The sequence below is a fragment of the Carassius gibelio genome, chromosome B16 (assembly GCF_023724105.1).
Source record: "Carassius gibelio isolate Cgi1373 ecotype wild population from Czech Republic chromosome B16, carGib1.2-hapl.c, whole genome shotgun sequence".
In the NCBI taxonomy this organism is placed as follows: domain Eukaryota; kingdom Metazoa; phylum Chordata; class Actinopteri; order Cypriniformes; family Cyprinidae; genus Carassius; species Carassius gibelio.
The window spans coordinates 20,415,144-20,436,797 of record NC_068411.1 but is presented as its reverse complement, the minus strand read 5'-3'; the positions used below and the strand labels follow the sequence as shown (position 1 = coordinate 20,436,797).

The window sequence follows — 21,654 nt, the reverse complement described above, 5'->3', positions numbered from 1 at the left end:
GAAGTCTCCAAAGTAAATTGTCCCTGTCTGATTAAAGGGGGGGGGGGGGGCAACAACAGTAGATGATGGCTTTGATCCAAATGTTGCACCGACGCTATTTTAGCTCTCATTACCCTAAGAGCCATTAGAAGCGCACAGCCATCCACTGCACACAGCTAGCGTAACATCATTTGGGGCAAAACTACAGCAATGGAAATTGGAAATAGAATTACACCCAGGCAAAATGCATCATTACCTGACCTCAAGGCAGCCACGATGGGCCAAGACAAAACTAGAGGTAAATTTAAAAGGAAAAATGCCTCCTGTGTCCTGTACATGTCTGACTATCAAAGATCTCTTTCTAGAAGAGCAGGTTCATGATTATAGAGGATCATTAGGGTTTAAACCAGGCTTTTAACTAAAGGACTAGAGATGTCTTTACCTGTGCTCACTCTAAAAGGATCTGGCTGCCAAATTGTTTTGCTCCAAAATGACAGTTAAATGATTGAGAGCTATTCTTGGTAAAACAGCCAAAGCAATCTGCCAGCAAAGTGCAGCTTCCGGCAATTTCACGTCACAACATGTTCAAAAACTGTTTTTTTTTTTTTTTTTTTTGTACATACGATGAAAGTCAATTGGGGTCAAATGTTGTTTGTACTTTGATGTTCTTGCACGTTCAGCAGAATAAAAAATATCATGCATGCTTTTGGAATGAAATAAGGGTGAGTAAATGATGATAAAAAATTCTCTTTATTTTTAATTAGCTTTTCAAAAGGAAGAAGAACAGACACATTTTCCAAAGACCTACAAGTGAGCATTGACCTGCAGCAATTCAAAAGCCAGCACAGTATATTCAAGGGTATTGTAGCATATAAACAATATCTAATGGTCTTAAAATCAGCGAAGTAAAGCAAAGAGAAGAGCTATTTAAGTGGAAAACAGCACACTCCCTGACTGTATTCATAATACTGGGACCCATTAAAATTCTACTTGGGTCACTTCAGAATTACTTACTGGTTGAATTATGGAGTATGGACCAAACCTACTTATTAAATAACAGTTATCAAACCTTTTAAAAAAAAAAAAAGAAAGAAAATACCACAGGAAAATGTCTAATGATAGCTCAGTGAGCTATTCATTATTCAATAACTCTTAGATGATTCCAGACAACCTCGGGGTAGATGGCAGAAATATACCTCCTGCACCCGGAGGGATGAACCCTTCAAGCTACTCTAGTCTTGCTTACGGTTGAAATTTATCAGGGATAAAAGTGTTTTACAAAATCTAAAGCAGGGTCAAACAGTATCTGGCATCTGGAGCAAAAATCTCATTGAAAGTGACAAAAAAAAAAAAAACGTTGGGGCAAAAATGACTGATCTATAACAAAAGGACCAGTAACGTTCTCAAGCTAAAGCATACGTGTTATGAAATGTACAGATATTACAGAAGCTTTTGTATTTGATACTAATTTGATAGGTGACAGCCATAATTGTTCGGAATGAGAATTTATTTCTATTGATTGATCCATGTAATGGACATAAATGGATGACATAGTCCGTTTTATAGAGTTACAAAACAATACACACTCATAATAGATGAAAATGACCCTGGAAATCCCTTCCTGTGGCCAATTTGTCCTTTAAAAAAACATGACAGTGCTATGAAAAGCATAACGGTTCTATATGGGTATTTATTATGAGTTTTTCTTGCTTTATTTAACAAAGCCAACTTAAAGTAGCCAAAAAAAAAAAAAATGTCAAAAGGATCACTGAAACGGCTGCTTTAGAAACGCTCACGCGTATTTGTGCGCTCGACTCGACTGCGTGGTCAAATGCACTTCGCCGTGAAAATGCAGGTTTTGCCAAGATATTAGACGTAGTCAGCTTGGTCTTTAACATACACAGATAGAATGATAATAATAATAAAAATCTAATATGTCAAAACAGGTCCTGTACTGTAAACGCAGCCTAAACCTCCCGCAGTCACTAATAATAGCCTACTCAAACAATATTGGCAGGGAAAAAAGAAAATCACTCCCTTACTGCTCTCATCTGGATAACTGTAAGCTTTAGCTTTAATAAGCCCTCTAGAGTTAGATACTGGAAAACGTCAAGCACTCTTTGTTCCCAATTCGTTTCTTTGTTCTCTTTATTTTATTATGTTTAGGCTGCCTACTTGTCTTACCGAAGCAATGTGTAGTTATTTAACGGACAAAATAGTCGAAGGTTATCTTACGTATTGATTTGCACTTTTAAATTAGTTAAATTGGTCTAATTGTTAGGAGTGTGCTGAATGGAAAAACTGCTTTGCTGTACTGTCGAGAATAGTGGAATATAACTAGCTTGAAGCCAGCGACTAATGAAATCTTGACAATAACAGTTGTTGATGTTTCGGATTATCCACAGCTGTCGTCAAAAACGACACAAATATACTTGCACATCCCATTTTTTTTTTCATAATTGTTTAGTGAAAAAAAACATTTTTAATTTTATTTCTGCACCATCACCACGGTAAATATCCGTAATTAATTCGCCGACACACAGCTGGTAAAGGTGCGCAACACGCTGAATGAACGCTGCACTCTCTGCCCAAAGGCCAAACTCCTCCAAATAAAACCACCGATCAGCAGTCCATAACCAGCATGTCCATCTTTCTGGACCAGGATTTACGGCTTCTTCTTTATATTCTACTGTCCAGTTGACAAGTACCGCGCTTATTATCTAAACAACTGAACGCTTTCGCGCAGAGCTTGTAACCGCAGACACGATAAGTGTTTTACGTGCAAACACTAATCTAACCAATTCAGGTTAAACTGGAAAACGGAAATACTTCACGTGTCATCATGTGGTTCTCATCAACATGACCAACGTGTGTTCTCTATGTTGTCAACAACTAGCCCATGTCACAGCATTAGGTGGACAACCCAGTGGTTTTGATTTCCATGAGCCAAAACCAGTGCTTTGCGCAGCCTATACATGTTTGAAGAACACTTAAATGGTGCAAAACTAAGAATATGACGAGTAAATCAGATTAGATCCGTTTTGTCTGTAGCAATAACAGCTCCCTTCATGTCGCCACTGACTGCAATATTTACCGACCAGAAACGGTAGCCTACCTGCTTTTCCACCCCAAACTGTGCCAAAAATCGCAGTGTGTTTCCATCCTATCTAAACTTCGCTGACTGTCACGGCCAGAGTTCAAATCATATAAACCGACACGATTCAAAAACAAACTTCTTACAAAGAAGAAAACCAGCTAATTTACCTTTGCTTCCCTTTTTAATTTTCCTTTGTGCTCGTGCAGAGGGATGATTCCTTGCAGACGCGAAGCTCGTCCGTATTGAAACACAGACGAAAAGGAAAAGCAGCTTGTTTGTTTAGTGTTCCCTCAGTTGGTTCATTAATCGCATTGGTAAGAGCGGAGCACCCTTTGGCACACACGGACACACGCCTATGAAAAAGCAAGCCTGCGCTAAAACTCTAATTGAGAAAGATCGCTCCTAAACCACGCCCCTGGCTTTCGAGTGACGGGTCGCTTGCCCAATCAGGATCCGCTGAAGTGTTTTGGACGTTCTCTTTAAAAGTTTCTCATAATCCCCGCCCCAAACGTGAACTGTTTGAACTGCATATCCATTTACATGAATAATAGTCCATTACATGTCCAAAACAGCTGGCCAGAAAAGAGCCAATAGTGTATGAATTAACTGCATTTAGAGTTACCTTATATAAAAAAAGGAGTTTGTTCCAATAGTATTTATTTATTTATTTATTTATTATTTTTTGCATTTCAAGTTCAAGTTCAAGTTTAGCTTTATTTTTATTCCGCTACATGTATGGACATACAGTGAAACGAAAATGGACCACGGTGCAACATAATAATAATAATATAAACATACAACACTAGACGTAAGAACAATTTTTAGACCTACATAGCTAACTAACTGAAGCGGTAATTTGACTATACATATACTATACATTTTGTTAAGAGTTAATATTTTCCCCGGCATTCATTTTTACAGGGTTTTTTTTTTCTAACCACACACACACACACACACACACACACACACACACACACACACACACAAAAAAACACTGTGTTGACAATCTATTATGTGAGATATTTAAAATAAGTCAATTTAAATAAATTCTCAGCATAGAACATATAGAACATTGGCTGTTACTGATTAAATTCAGATCAACTTCACATACAAAGATAATAAATAATTCACAAAATCTAGTATAACGCTCTGCTAGAAACATTTTTACAGATCTGGCTTAGAATACAATATTATGAATTGTTAAAAAAATATTAATGTGACAACTACACACACACACACACACACGCACACACACACACACACACACACACACACAGTAGTCAACATTTGGAGTGGATCAAAACCTTTCATCAGAGTTGTCCTAAAACCGAAACAATATCCATTCTTGTCTTTGATTAACTATATTTGGGCAATTTTTGACCTGTGCCCTGGTTCGTTTCTGACCCTCATTGGCTTTATACTTTTCTTTAGCATACTTTTAAGAGAAAACATTCAACAGTGTGGTTTTGGTCACAGAGGTTCTCTGGACTGAAGCAGAGAAGAGATCAACTTGGTTCAGTGGGCACTTTTAGAGAGCTCAGCTCTCCCTTGATGGGAGATTTCCAACAGGGCTTAACCATGGACCATAAAACCTGGGCGTTTTGCAGTGGTCAGACACTAAAGTCCATGTGATTTTGTTGAACACAATTTTTTCTTTCCATATACATGTTGTTGTAACACAAGAAGTAAAAATGACATGAAACAGTAACTATCAATCATTCAATTATATCTCTAGAATCCATAGTGTTTAATTGTTGACCATTTTAAGAAAAAAGCTTGCATTGACTGTATGAATAAATAACAACAGGAAAAGCCTATAGAAATGATCAGGCAAAAAGGAGAAGAGTAGTACTGTGAACATTAATGATTCCCAGCATGGCAAAGTGTTTCAAATGTTTAAGTGCAAATGGTGAAATTATCATTGTGTTTTGCTTTGTCATGCTTTTCATGGACTCATGGACTTTTCATGGTTTTTGGTTGGTTTGGCATATTTACAGACAGATTTATCTGTAATTTCCTTTGGCAGTTGGATGTTAGCTAAAAGCCCAGTGCTGTGGTGAGCTCTCTGGAAAAGAAAGAGATCCAAATTCATTCACAGTGGATAAAGCTCTGCTATATCCTCTGACTGCTCACTCTTCTGTAATGGATGTTGACAAAATCTTTAACGTGTTTTCCGTTTCTCTTCCTCTCAACCAGCCATCGTGGTCAGAGAGCTGTCAATGCAAGACTATTATTTATAAAGCTTCTCTTTTAATTGTTTCTGTTTCTTTTGATCCTCGCGTCTCGCCTTTATCTAATTCAGAGTGTGTCATGGACCATCAAAACAAAAGCTCTTGAATACCAATATAGGATAGAATCTGATTTGAATTCAGATTTATACTGTCTGGCTCAAAGACATTTTTCATACTGTAATATTTCATGCTCAAACATTTATTGAGAATATTTGAAAGAAATGCCACGAGCATACATAAATTAGATCTTCTCAATGAATCATTTCCAATACAAACAAACTGAAGATGTATTGGTATGGAAATCAGCCTGATTTACTTCTCTCAGTGTAAACGAACTATAGCATCTAAGGCATTAAATGGCGCTGGACCTTTAACGTGTTAACATTCCTTCTAACATTCACTCTTCACTATCATTAACAACATGGACACAAACCTCAGAGTGCTATGTGGTCTATCATATGACTTACCCACACTGTGTTTATACTCAAGCACACAAACATACACAGACATGCTGGCTACACATCCTGTTGCTGTCATCATCTTTAGATCAAATCATGTGGTTTGTGATCCAGAAGGCTCTGTTCCTGGAAACAAACACAGCAACTGTTGAGAATATGAACATAGTGCCTTGATCAGAACATTAAAGGTGTCTTTGAAGCATCTACACTGCACAGTTACTGTATCTCCAATGTTACCGCAGCAGTGCATTTCCACATTAATCTCATAAAAACTTGAACACAGTTAAGATTTAAAGCTGTGATATTATACATTTTTCACTACTTGTTTTCCCCCCAAGGTCCACTTATGATGTTAGTAGTCTTTTTTGGAGTCGTAATTTAGTTTTTATGACCATTTTTCTACCTCCCTCAGACCTTTAAGTCAATAAATCAGGCCACATTATTGTCACTGTGTCTTAAAACGGATTAGTGTCATTTGTAATTTATAGTTTTTAGTATCATTTTATTATGTTTATACATTTTTCCTAATTAAAAAAAGGTTGTCTTTTTTTTTTTTTTTTTTTACTTTTCTCAAATATTTAGTTAAATATAAAAATTTTAGTGTGAGTAATTTAAGTTCTTCAACTTCAACTTATTTTTATTAAAGTTAGTTGCCAAGGCAACATTCTTATTTTTATTTCATAACATTTGTTTCTCATCTTATATTTATATTATATTAATTTTATTTAAAAACAAATCACTTTATTTAAGCTTTTTCTCAGGTAATGAACACAACATATTTAGTTTTAGTTAATAATAACAACACTAAGGAAAAGTTCAACCAAAAATTGAAATTATTTTATTGTTTATTTCTCTTCATGTTTTTACAAATCTGAGGGAATGAAACACAAAAGCAGATATTTTGAAGAATTTAATAATGGTTTTTGTCTGTTTTGCAAAACAACAGATTAAGAAGAAGAAGAAGAAGAAGAAGAAGAAGAAGAAAATAAGAAGAAGAAGAAAAGAAGAAGAAGAAAAGAAGAAGAAGAAAAATACGTTTTTGTTTCAGGTTTGAATCTACATGAGGGTGAATAAATGATGACAGTTTTTATTTGTTTTTGAGTAAAAGTTTTATAAACTCTTTATGAAGTATTTTATATACTCTATAATGTAAAACCATTCTGTGTAAAATAAGTGGTTGCTCAAATTGTTAATATCAGTTGGAAATGAAGAGGGACACTGTTAAAATAAACTTCAGGGAATTCTTTCGGGATTCTTCAGAAGGATATGAAGAGTGGCAGGTGCCACAGTTAAAAGCACAAGGTTTGACAGACTTCCCTCATTAAACTCTTATCAGATTCGGAATATATCTTACTTCCTCCTGCTACCTCACCCTGACTGGACAGACATTTGGCGCTAACATGTGGCTGGCCATGTGTTCCAATGGATTTGCATGTTTTCAAATCTATCTTCTGACATCAAAACGTTCTGAAAATACAGAGCCATTTTCTCAGCTTTCAGTAAATGCCTTTTCACTGACAAGGAAGTTCTGTGTTCTGAAAGTTACAGTATGTGTTCACAGTGAACCCTTTGATCTCAAAAGATCAAGCAAAATGTGATTCCTCATGATAGGAGCATTTTAAATAACTAGACACCTAAAGTACATCCCAAAATATCGAAGAAATCCATAAATGACATTAGCAAGCACACCTTAATCCGCATCGACTAGACAAAACATATTACTAACTATCATGTCAACTTCAACACATTCATCTCAGTGCAAGAAACTCACTCTCTAAATTCTAATCCCAGTTCAATCCCCATTAATTCCTTGCTCTGTTTAGCAGACGAGGACATTAAAAACTACTTTACTGAAATACATTTGGTTGTAATCATTTAATGCAGTGCAACAGTTGCATTCTTACATCGTGGTGTATTGTTGTCAGCACCTTCGACTTTATTTTACTGGAATTAAATGAGCATGCTTTACATAGAAAGCATCTGCTAGGAAGAAATAAAGTTAGTTCCTGACAAGATCCATGATTAAGATAGTCAGACCAAGCTTATACTAATAAGTAAAACCACACAAGGAACAGTCTAAAAATAGATGTGCAATGAACACACAGGTAGGTAGAATATGAAACATTCAGCAGTCGGTGATCTCTTGTGCATCTCTTATGTCTTCAGGGGAGTGAAGACACTCAAGGGCATCTGAGACAAGAGGATTTCATGCAATGAGTTGAAAAATGTCAGCACCCTCATTTTTCCATCTCGAAACTTTTTTTTTCTTTTTTAGTTCTGTATGACCTGGGTGTTTCCGTCTTGTTCTATTTCACTGACATTCAGACTGAGCTGGCAGATGTTTCATCAGTGCAACTGCTCAGTTTAGCTGTGCTTCAATAATTATAGTTCTTTCAGTTTTGCATAATAAAAATGTGAGTACACTGAAATTGTGGTGTGTGAGGCAGCGTGCCTGTCTTTGGCAGTCATTATCATGCTAGAATTTCTATTAACAAGAATATCCTATATTGTCTAAGGTAAAAAAAAAAAATAGACATTACCCCTGGCTCGGTTCAGTTTTAATCAAATCAAATCAAATAATTTTGTTTTCAGTGTACATACTAAAAATGTAAATTAAAACATTTGAGGACTCAGTATATTTAACAAACAATCACATATTTTTTTTATGTTAGCGCTTTAATTTCTACCCACTTGAATTGAGTACAAAATTAAATTAGAAATTGCTGAATATGCAAACACTTAATTACTAAATTTTCTGCCACATTTTTACATGTATTTATTTATTGGTACCTTTACTTGATTTTGTGTTATTCACCTGGATAAATCTAGATAGCTTTGGGGTATAAGATTGTAAAAATGACTTTTTTTTTTTTCGGTTGACAGTTGTATGTCCTTGGTTCCAAAAGCTCTGAGAGCATCAGTGGAGAGCAACGGTCTAGTATGAAGTTGTCAATCATCCAATGGGGTGCATCTGGCTCCTTGCCATCTGCAAGTCAATTCTGCTCCCATGCTGTTACTTCCAACCCCTCCACAATTCATAAAACATCAATTCTGCAGCCAGCTCCACGTGGAAAATCACTCTCCTAGTAGGATCCGAAACTTGCGAAGATGTGCCTCTTTGACTTAGCTGAACCAATTATTCTGTCAAGTACGGCAGTTGTTTGACGAATAGCTAGCACGTTTTAAACTATTAAGCAATCATAAACATCCAAATTCTGTCTGTTATCTCTTTGATTATGATGAAGGAAGTCTGCCAGTATGGCCTGAGCCTGAAACAGATGTGTGAGCCATTGTGCTGCGTTAAAATTGACAGTAAACAACAAAACGTATCAACAAGTGTGTTTTGTCACCTTCAGCTCTCTGTTAAGATGTATGGAATTAAATTACGTGCTCTGCACATGTATTATGTTCACATCCTGCTCGGCCTATAGCTGAAGAAAATGAGTTGACCCTAAAGAGCAGTTTGGTGGACCAAATCTGAAATCCCCTCATCTCTCAATGTCAAAATTAAATTTCATCCTCTATGAGCTCCTCAAAGCTTATCTTCTTCATTTGACTAAACAGCATTGGCATTTTCCGGCATCTGCAATGATTTGTTATCCGAATGCAGTTTTCGGTAACATGGACATCGTTTTGTTCTAGGAAGAACCACACGTTATTGTCTAATTTAAGTGAGTTAAAACAATTATGGTATTTTGAATCTGTGCGTCTCTGTCTCTGTCAGGGCACATAAATCCTGGGGCACATAAATGATAATAAAGGAGCATTTTTGGAAGACATGAGGGCATAAAGGGTCAGGGCTATTCTGCCTGTGGGTCTCTGAGTAGCTACCCTATTCCTGAGCTGACACGGGCAGAGCGGTCTTTCCTGCCAAAATAATACTCTTGTTTCTCCGAATATATAAAAAAAAAAAAAAAAACAGTAATGATGTTTTTAGACCAGATAGTCCTACCCAAAACTAGGGAAACATAAAGAATTTAACAATTCTAATTTCTTAATGGATCCAATAATGACTCTTTTAATTTGGAGGAATACATAAAAAAAAAGTGTAACACGGCAAAATCAATTTGTACATATCATTAATTCCTTTATTTTTTATAAATACCATTGACAAAACTTAACTACAAATTGACAACCAGGAGGCTCATTTTAGTCTTTAGCTCAGGAAAGGAAAAGAAAAGAAAGGAGAGCTCACCCCAAAAAAAAAAAAAATGTCATTAAGTACTAACCCTCATTTCATTCCAAACCCATAACACCTTTATTCATCTATGAGACAAAAATGTAGATATTTTTGAAGAAATCCATGGTCTTTCTGACCCTGCATAAATGCATGCTACTACGTTCAAGGCCCACAAAGATAGTAAGGACATTTTTTAAATAATCCATGTGACAACAGTGGTTCAAGAAGAATACTAACCAGTCACTCAATGAGAGATGGTGTTGGTGGAGGATTGAATGCAGTGCTGTCACATTACCTCATTCATTGTCTCATTCACCAGTGAGAAAACAGTACAGTACAAAGTGCATAATATTGCAATAATCATGCCTTCCGTTCTCACTGAAACATGCTGATGACAGATCATATGTGTGTGAACAAGGTGCACACAGGTATGCAAATACTTATTTGACAGGCAGGCACGACAGCCTATTGTAATCTTCAGACCGAACATTTTGATTGGACGAACATTTGATGGTCCTATGGCTTCCATCAACAATATAAATAACATATATATCAATTTAGACTACTTAGCTAAGTGATTGCTATCGAGATGTGAAGTGATTTTCAACAAGTATAACAAAAATGTTTTTAAGAATCAGACTGCACACTGTATGCTTCATGAAAAAGAACCGACTCTTAAGCGCCATTCACTCGAGAATCGACTTCACTTTATCTTCAAATGACAGAAAGAACCGACCCATAAAGTCATTTGCTCGAGAACTAGATATGACTGGTTGTGCTGTACCTTTCGCAGAGAGAATGAACGCCGCACGTGTGAAAACCATATACAAAACCAAAAATCATTCAGTTCCTGTCAAATAAACACAGTTTCATATCATCAGTGGCTTCTGATTAAACCAGGATAGAAAGTATTTTAACATCCAAATAATTACACCCTCCACCTTAAATCATACACACAACATAAATCTGCAAATTGAACTGAATTCTCGTCAACACCTTCTGGACATGCTTTCAAGTCAAGTAATGCAGTTCAAGAGGATGTCTGAAGTTATTTGATTGATTAATCAAACAATCTTCCATATGCTACTGTACCTCCAACGCATGGCACATGTCTATAAAAACGGCAGCCTTCTGTTTTCCTCTCAGACTGAAATCCCCATAACACGGTTTACCTACAAATTATACCAGAATCATTCTTGAATCTAATCAACATTCAGCTGCATTCGCATATGCGTAACCATGTATTTAATAATCACATAATGAGTCCCTTGCATAATGAGCATTTCTACAGCAGGGGGAGGTCAGCGGATGGAGACGGTGGACGGGCGCATATGTGTGAGGATAGCGAGCGCCTGTGGGCCCTGCTGGGGCCTTGAGGTGACATAGTGTTAATGAAATCAAAGCAGTAGGATGGATAGAGCTATTAATTAGGGTGTTAGAGGTCTGATGATGCATAACACACCAGGAGCCTCTCCCACTCCTCCACCACCGCCGAACCGGTGCGCCCATGGACCTGGGCATCAGAGGCTGTCTCTGTTTACTGCCCAGAGCTGCACTACAGAAGACTAATTAGGCTGTCAGGGGACGCCAGCCCTCCCTTCCTCACACTTGTGACAGCAATTAAAGGCAGAACAGGACAGGGGGGATAGCTTCCCTGCTCCCACAGGTGACAGCTACGATGACACCTCACTGTTCCTCAGGTGCATTCTGCCGCTGACAGATAGACCAGACGCAGCAGGACAGAAGGGTGCAAACGCAGAGTGACATCTGTGAGGCTTTTTGTAGAGGCGGCTATTTGTAGAATCAGCCGCGCAATATGGCTCCCAGCTCGCCGTAATAACTGACACGCTCAACCCCATGCGAACGCCGAGCGGGAAAACAGAGGTGCAATCTGACGAGACAATCTGGACAATCTCTTTCAATCTGCCTGAACTGCTCAACCTAATCACATTCAGATATGCCAAACATTCCCGGCTTGTTTTCAGTGCTCTCGGTTGGCAGGCACTTCATGTACGCTTCTATCAAACTATACTTATCTTGTAGCGATACTTCACCGGAGTCTTATTCTGAACAACGTGAATCTGCATGACAATGGGGCGCTGTCTGATTGATGCAATTTACATGGGATCCCTGACCTGAAGCGGCACGTGTCTTCATATTCTCTTTCGTCCTTGATAAGATGCTAGGGAGTGAAAGAGCGGGAACTTTTGAAGACGAGATAGCGAGGCAGACAGGTTCCCTTCAACCCTGCATATTCAGTGACAAAGTAATCCTATCAGCCACCGGTTGCTATTTACACGGCTACACCCCGATAAGAACCGCAGCCCACCGTTTCCTTGTTATTCTCCGTCATCGTCCACTTTGCAGTGTTCAAAAGGAAATTGCTTCGCGGAACACACTTTTTTAAAATACAATGCGTGTAGCCTGAGCCAATAGCATACCGCCGTCGATGTGGCTATCACAAAAATCCATATATTTTATGAGTGCTCATGCTGGCTTTAATGTCTCCATACCAGCGCTGCCAACCCACGTCCCGCTGTGGGCAGCAAGAGGCAGGTCATTTAATAGCCCAGAGAGGGTGTGGGAAAGAATGGACCCGCAGAGAACCTCAAACTGTGCTAAAAAACTGATCTATACTACCCGGGAAGAAAGACATCTACTCTCGCTCTTGCTCTCACTCTTTCTTGTTCAGTTTTCATTTTCAAATTACTTTACGGGCATTATTATTCCACATACAGCATAAATGCACATTCATATTTTCTTTTTTTCTAAAATAAAAATCTATTAAAAAAAGAATATATAAAATATTACATACAAAACATACGGAAATAAATATTGAATAAAGAAAAATACAAACAACATTCAATAAATGCATTTTAAAATGTTTTAATACATAAAATAGAAATGAATTAAATAAATCCTCATGTAAAATATAAAATAAATGTATTAAAACAAGGAATAAAACTTTAATTAACTAAAATAAATACAAATAAAATGCCTAATTAATGTATTAAAATGAAATAATCTTTAACTGTGAGTTAAGTGTGTTCAAATGGTTTGTTTGAAAATAGATGAACTAGTTGAAATGGTGATTCTGCTATTTTCCTTTTATCACTGTGTAATTTATATTGTTTAAGCACTATAGAAATCAAGAACAAGCATCTCTACTCTTTGTGTGTGTGTTTATGATTCAGTTTGAATGATTCATATAAGTGGATAGAGGAGAAAAGGGATTGTGAAGACCTCACTTTCTGACCTCATTTACGGTTGTCCAGTATCATAAACCAAAATAACAAATGAATAAATGTCCCTTTGCATCCTTGCCACAAAAGTGAGAGTGTAAATGGTGGAAATGTGTTTCCTATGAGAGGATTACAGGCTTCTAGTTGACCTTTACAGTTTGCATGGAGCAGGATTAAAAGAAATGATTAAAAGACACTATAACTGGGCAGCCATCTGCACAATAAACAAACTGAACGCAATGCACATTGCTTAATCAAAAGATTGGGTTTATTTATCTGCGATCAGTAGTTTATTAATATATTTGTATATCTGCAGGAATCTTACAGATATGGAGATGGATGAGGCGTTTGGGCCTCTAACACAGGAAATGCTCTGGAAAGGTTCAGATAGTTCCAGACCATGGGTCTTTGTGCCAACAACAACCAAGATCAGAAGAAAATTTTGGTCAGTTTTATTTGTGGGTGAGTAATAACTGTAATCAGCAGGCTTCATTTGTAGACTTCAAAGTTATGAGCGCATTGGGCAAAGCTAATGGTGGTCCCTAAGATCAGACTGAAGCGGCCATTAGCATAAAGTTATTAAAACAGTAAACCACAAGACACCGTGTGATGTGATGCACTGATTTAACTATAGTAATAGAGTGCTGTTAGGCATGACTTTAACTTTTAGCTTAGCTAAGAGTTTTTACAAACTGGCAGGATAATAATATAGGCAACAATATTCAATTCAATTCAATATTTAAATGTAAAGAAGTTAAATAAACAGAAGAAACAACATTACAGTTTCCATAAAAATATTAAACAGCAACATTGCTAATAATAAGAAATGTTTCTTGGGCACCAAATCAGCGTATTAGAATGATATCTAAAAGATCATGTGACACTGAAGACTGGAGTAATGGAAAATTCATCTTTCCCATCACAGAAATAATTTACATTTTCAAATATATTAAAATAGAAACTTTATTTTCAATTCTATTAATATTTCAAAACATTACTGTTTTTGCTATATTTGTTATCAAATAAATGCTGCCTTGGTGCGCATAAGATTCTTCTTTTAAAAACATTAAAACATCCTACCCACCCAATTTATTTAAAAAAAATATGCATCAAAAAGTTAATTAGCCATATTAAATGTGTTTGTGGCAAACAGAGAAAACACATTTTCAGATCAACATCGATCTAAAATTGAACAGATGTGATTTTACCACACCTTCACATGCAACTCTTCCGATCAGGTTCTTGAGCCAAAACCATTCCTTTAATGAGCCAAATTACATATCCCTACAGACTTTTGGTCAAAATCAATTTACTTCATTAGTACAAGGTTTGAGGCTTCCTCTCAGCATAGTACGATCTCAGTAATCTCCTTCTGTCATTAAAGTCAAGTGTTTCAATAAAACAGCACAGCTTCGAGTATGGCAGTCTCTGGATCAGCCAGAATCTTCAAAAGCATAATGTCAGTGTCCTTATTCTCTTTGCTCTCTGCTGTTGTTCTGATTAGTCCTCTACTAGTTTGTGGGTCAAAACACTAGTTATAGCACGATCAATCTCACTTCTTTCAGAATCTTTTAATGCTTGGTGTGAGGTTGATTAGCAATTAGGTGATTAGACTTTAGGGGTGCAGTAATAAGGCCTTTGACTCTACTGCTCTATATCATAGTCGATGGCATTGAACTTACATTACAGGGACATCTCTGGGGCTACATAAAACACTTCTCCATCACTGCACGGCTACAAAGCACAAATAGCATTTCTGCCCGATCTAACAGAAGATAGCCTGAAATTGCATGTAAAATATGGCATAAAAATGTGAATATGATGGAAATACACATTTGTGGAGCAACAGTGAACAGTTTTCTCAGGCATGACAAAAAGCGTTTGTATTGTTACATATCAGTGATATATATATTTTTTTTAAATCCAAATTTAATTTGCTGTATAATTATAATACAAAAAAGTATTGCTAGAAGCTAAGGAAAATAATGGAAAAATATATGATTAACAGAAAAAAAACATAAAACAAATAAAATAAAACAAAAAGCTAGAGCATGACCTCAATTATGCACTTTGAACATCAAATGCACCCATGACAGAATATTTTTTATATGTTTATACCCATTAAAGCTGCTTTCTGTGAACCTATTTATGTGTAAAATACAATTTGAATGTTTTCATGTTAATATTTTAACCTAATAAAAGCAATGAACTTTAAATGGGCCTCTATCAGGATCTGTGGTTTCCAAAGCAGAGCGCTAATGAATTTGGGGGCAGAGAAATGAAATTTACACACAATGGCCTCTGCTGGATCCATTTAAGGAATCCTCGGTGTTGCTGGAAAAAAATGTGTGCTGTTGTTTCTGTCATTAACTTGTCCATCCCTCTCTTTTAGTTATTCTCATTCTGCTAATGCTTTCAGCAGACCGTGACCCATCCAACCCCACTATCCGAGCACAAACAGCACTGCGCTCACTTTCACAACTACAGTAAGCGCAACTCTTTGTATCGGCACCGTGGTGGGCGAGAGTTTAAAATATCATCACCTTTTCAAAAAATCTGACTGAATTAAGGTATAAGCTTATAACACAACTCATACATCCTGCTGAGTGTGAGTTTAATGCACTAGCACTTGTTCCAGAATCAAAATGCAAACTCATCAGCTCCTGCCTAGCCAATAAAAAAGTTAATATGGCAAATAATGTTGCCAAGCTCTCATTGTCAAAGCCATTTTAAAGCACATCCATGTTTAATGGAAACTTCATTGCTCGGATGATGCTCTTTCAAAGCACAAGGCTCTTTTAATCATTGTATACATTTTGTCTAAGATTTTTTCTTGAAATTAAAATAGAAATAGACACAAATAAGACTAGTGTTGACATCTAAGACTACTAAGAAGGATATGCCAACGTTCCCATTTAGTCGAAAGGAAGAAAGAACATCACGGGAACATTACTTTTAAATGTTACTAAGTACTTTCTGCTTTTGTGCCAAATTTGCCAACATTATTACAGACTAGATAACTTTGAAATAATGTTCTATTACATGACGGAAAGAAATTAAAGTTTGTTTATAATTTTAAGTGAACCTTTCAAGAACATTAGCCAAAGTTCTAAGAATGTGGCTTGAAGAATGCTAGCTGGGATGAAGTTTTGGAAGATTTTGGTGAAATTGGGAAATCTGGAACATTGTTGAGATATCATTTGAAACTCTAGATTATAATTCAGAAAAACATTCACTGTTGTAGTGATGCACTAAAAGGGAACATTTCTAAAAAAAACATATTTTTCTTATTGTGAAGAATATTTTAATAATCAGAAGAACCTTTTTCCACTATAAACATCTTTTGTGTGATTGAAAGGTGCAATCTTAGAGTTTCCTCACTGAACCACTGATGCCAGTAAAGAACCGCTGCTGTTGTTTTAAGAGTGTGATTACTATTTAGGTGGAACAATGAGAGGTCTCAGGTCTCATTTCTGATTTTCTTACCTACAGATCTAATCAAAACTTTAACTTGATAAATGGACTTTGCAACAATGAAATGCTGAGGGTGAGCTGGATTCTATTTATGAACCTCAAGCCTTTGATGGAGTTTCTTACAGGTGCATAGAGGTTGGAGAGAGCCTGTGCAGACAGGCAGGGGGCCAGCTTCACCTGCTCCCCTTTCCTCTGCAGCAGCTGCCAGATGGGCTGTTGGTAGGATGTGGTTCTACAAGCAGGAGATCTGTAATCCGTGGAGACTGACAGTGGTTGATTGTGAATGACTAGAAGCATGACAGAAGAGAAATGCAGGAGATATTCATTCAAGCGGAAGCTAAGAAAAACATTATGCTATCCAGGACCTCTTGAGAGACTTTTGGCATTTGATGAGCCAAAAAGGTGGAGGCAGTGTAGCATGACACTAAACAGCCAGGACATGTAATGTTGGTGGTAATAACAGCGGCACTTTGTGCTGATTAGATGCCACTGTTTCAAAATGAAACCCATGATGCCTCAGCCTGTTACTCAACATGATATTAATGAACTCATTATTTTTGTAATTTATCCATTTATCCAGACAGACAGTGCTCAGCTAACCCACTTGCTCCTCCAAAATATATAATATATATTATATGTAATATAATATATATAGAAATTATGAGTATACATTTTATATTATGTATTTATATTACTACATTTTAAAACTGTAGCTATTTTAAAATTCATATACTTTTAAATATAATTTATTCCAGTGATGGTGCGGCAAAGATTTTCAGCAGCTATTATTCCAGTCTTCAGTGTCACATGATATTTCAGAACTCGTTCTAATAAGCTGATTTGGTGATGCTTAATAATTTTGTGAAAAGTACATAGAATTTAAAGTACACTATTTTGCGAAGAGATACATTTTAATCAGGATTCTTCATTCAAGAGAAAGCCCAAAATGGCCTTTATTTTGTCTAGACATGTTTTGTAACATTATAAATGCCTTTACTATCAATTTTGATCAATTTAATGGATTCTTGCTAAATTGAAGTATAATAAAAAAATATAAAAAAATAAAACCTATTAAATAAAAACTGTTTGTAAATTACAGATAATAAACAACTTTGTATTATTAATATCATTTATAAAATTTGTATAATAATATTTTGATTGATGAAATACTACTTTGCATGCTCCTAAAGCATTTATTGACCTTAGTCATTTCAACATTTACTAATACATTATTAGTGATACATTATTATTAATAACTGTATTATTACTAAGTTTTAACTAAGTACATAAGTTTTGCATGTTAACATTATTTCATGGACCTGAACTAGCATGAATTAACAACGAATAGCTCTATTTTTACTATCTAATTTGAATAAAGATTAATAAATACCATAAAAAATGTATTTCTCATTATTTAATGTTAGTTAATACATTACTATTGTAAAGTCTTACCCACACATTAAGCTAGCTGATATATTTTTATTTGTCATCCACTTTTCAAGCAGTCTCACGTATGTCTCTTAGAATCTTTTTCTGTGTCTTTAGTTTTGGTGATCACCGAAGCTCCATACTAATGAGCACACTCTGTACAAATAACAAGAATATAGCAGACTTCATCTGGCTCATGAGAAATCAGTTGTGTTTATGAGAGCAGAGCTTCTATCTTGACTGCATAGTCATTATGCCCATAAAAAATACAAATTCTGTAGCCAGGCTCTTGTTCACTGTTAGCTTCTGTTTATAGTCACACTGCAGATGGGGAACTGCCAAACCTGCACTAATTCTACCAGTGTAATTCGGAGCGGAAAGCAAAACCACAAATCAGGGTGACAGCGACATTCAGCAGCAGCTCTGTAAAAGGCCCTCGCTGCCTCGCTAAGGACAATCGGCTGAGATGTGGTAAATTGCGTCTCTTGAAACAGCCTGAATTAAAGGAAGTTGGCAGTGCTTTAGGGCTTAAATTACTTCATTACTCACTATAGATATCGGACGAAGACTTTGCTAGAAGAGGGAAAGAGGGAGTCCAAGATTAAGGAGCTCAGTTGAGAGTTAGACAGGCTGAAAAAAAGCATACACTTTCTCAGTGTGTTAAGAAAGTGGCTTGGATGCAGATTAGGCCTATTTCTGGACTAAATGCATTCTCAGAGCAAAATTATACTAGACTGTGTCATTTAGAATAAGGATAGAATTAATACATGACTAGAAAACCAGCCTTCGTTATATACTCTTGCTGCTAATTGGGCTTTCATCTCAAGCATTGTGTCCAAGACATTCTGTAGTTCTGCAAATTAAATACATTCTGCTTATACGTTTGCATACCCCTTACATAAGTTTATAAGATATAAAACATTATATTTTATTTTTTTCTGTTAATATCCAACTTTGCAATGTTAGATAATCCGGACTCATACACAGTTATCAGAGGTCACCGATTTTCAAGAAAGCAACACTATATGAAATTAGATTTGTGCCAATAAAAATTAACAAAATGTTTTCTAGAAACATTTAAACATCTAAAAAAAGATATATAGTAAGAAGAAAAACACTCTGAGAATAAAAACAATTAACTAAATTAATTAATTAATTAACTGAACAAAATTAAAGGTGCAGTAGGTAACTTTTGTAAAAATGTATTTTTTTTTACATATTTGTTAAACCTGTCATTATGTCCTGACAGTAGAATATGAGACAGATAATCTGTGAAAAAATCAAGCTCCTCTGGCTCCTCCCAGTGGTCCTATTGCCATTTGCAGAAATACATCGCTCCCGATAAGAAACAACCAATCAGAGCTGCGGTCCGTAACTTTGTTTGTGTTCAAAATGTAGAAAAATGTATTTAATACGCGAGTAACAATGAATCCATTTTCCAAAACGTGTTTTTAGCTTGTCCTGAATCACCAGGGTGCACCTATAATAAGTGTTTATATTTTAGTGAATATTATATTTAAGTGACTATTTTAGATTGCTTCGGGGGTACCGCGGCGGAGTAACCCAGTACCTTTGTGATTCTTCATAGACATAAACAGAGAGAAGTAGTTCCGGCTACAATGTTCTTCCGCAAGACGCAAGCAGTTCTGTTTATTAACCGCTAGAGCGTCAAAAGTTACCTACCGCAGCTTTAAATGTTACTTTTTATTTTTTTATTTAGTAAATTTCATTAATTTTTTATTGGCTCAAATCTAATTCCATATAACACAAGATGCTAATTACCAAGGATTGGCAATCTAAAAAAAAATAATAATAATAATAATAATAAAGAATTGTGTAAATTAAAAATATTTTTTGCCTGAAATATATGCAAATATATGCTATGCATCTCTTTCAGGGCAAATATAAAAATATATAATTTTATAAAACTTTTTTTTTTTCTTGCTAAACATCTTGCAGATTATGCAAGGGGAAAGTAAACTTATAGTAAAATGGTATGTAAACTTATTCAGACTCTAAACAAATACAGTATAAACATGCACAAATATGAGTCACTGTTTGCCTCACAACATGATGAGGCAGTAATTAACATTTTAGGACCTCTCAAGCTGTGCCTGCAGTGGCCATAAGTCTTCCCACATTAAAACACACATGACAAACAGTATGAATGTGAATGTCTCGGCTCTGTTTGGTAAGAAATCTACACTTTATATAGAGCTGTAAATGTGGAAGCACATACACACAAACTTGCTAAGCCCGGAGCAATCGATGTTAATAAAAAACAGAGAACTCTCTTCTAGATTCGGCCTCAGATTTATACAGCCCATTCGTCCACCCCCTTCTCCTCTCTCTGTGTCTGTCTTGCCCTCTCTTTCTCCATCTCACTATTTTTTTCACAGTTGGGTCCCATTAGAGAGCTTGTTCGTGCATTGGCGTAGCCTCAGGGCAGCCAATAAATGACTTGAAATAATAGGGAACAAATGTTCTTGTGCCAAGGTTTTGTTAGATGGCTCGAGAAAGAGGTAAAGGTGCAGACACAAAGTCCAAGACTTTGACAAAATTGTCAAAGTCTCATGCAGCAATTCAGAATGCACAAAAGATTCATATTAACATGCTTAGTTATAATTTGTTCCCCCCTCTAGTAAAGCAGAAAAAATGTGCTAACCAGATTCAGAGTCTGTCAACAAAGCCTGTGGTTGCTGTCAGGCCACTGCGGCGATGCACATGTCCAAATCTTCCCACATTGTAAAGATTTGTTTTCCAACCAGAACACGAATTTCCAGCAGTAGAAGCACTTGTGTACCTAAAGTCTGTCAGGATGATATAAATGTTTCTTTAAATTGATATTCAAAAGCAACAAATCTCCAGTGAAAGACACTGGAGAGACATTCGCTATGCTGAGGACTTCAAATACCCTACAGTTGGAATTCAGAAAAATAAGAACATTGAATAGTCATCTATCAGAAAGTTTTCCTGGTGAAAGCTGGTCCCTATAGTACGCCGAACAGATTCGACTTGTTTGACTCGAGGAAAGTCATCGGAAAGGATTGTCATAAGCTGGTCATTTCATAAGCAGGATCATATGGAAATAAACAGCCTTGTATTCCTGCAAGCTGTGGAATGCTAATGCAGGAAGAGTGAAAGGAATCACTTGTCTTGTCAATAATGAGTCAGACAAGACCTAAATCTGAACCTAAACATCACCTATTCTCCTGTGTTTCACACATTTCCGAGAAATCTGAATATTGTACAACAAGCTTGAGCATGATTTTAATAATGTTATAGAATTGGTACAGACATTCCTCCGCTCACCTCAGAACAGATGTGTGGTCTTTTCAATTCAAACGTGCACATCACCTACACGTGGTTAAACAAATACGCAACAATTAATTTAAGCATTTAATAGTTATTGGTTTTATCAGCATTGTGGTCAGTTGATTCCACAGATTCACTGGTGCTTTGTAAATTCCTGATCTTTTATTCAGAGTCCAGCATTAACACTCATTGAAGAATTAAATCGAAGGGAAGCAAACTCATTCCAGTCACTGCCTTGAGAAGCCAAGTT

General features: G+C 36.2%; 1 protein-coding gene across 6 annotated transcripts in view; it reads right to left on the bottom strand.

Moving 5' to 3' along the window:
* The window catches only part of sema6e (sema domain, transmembrane domain (TM), and cytoplasmic domain, (semaphorin) 6E), a 168,396-nt gene extending 164,940 nt beyond the window's left edge, over window positions 1–3,456 (bottom strand). For all 6 annotated transcript variants that reach the window (XM_052578290.1, XM_052578288.1, XM_052578289.1 and 3 more), the window contains exon 1: window positions 3,244–3,456. The gene's annotated coding sequence lies outside the window, so the exon portion shown is untranslated. The remainder of the gene's footprint in view (window positions 1–3,243) is intronic.
* Between the last annotated feature and the right edge of the window lie 18,198 nt (window positions 3,457–21,654).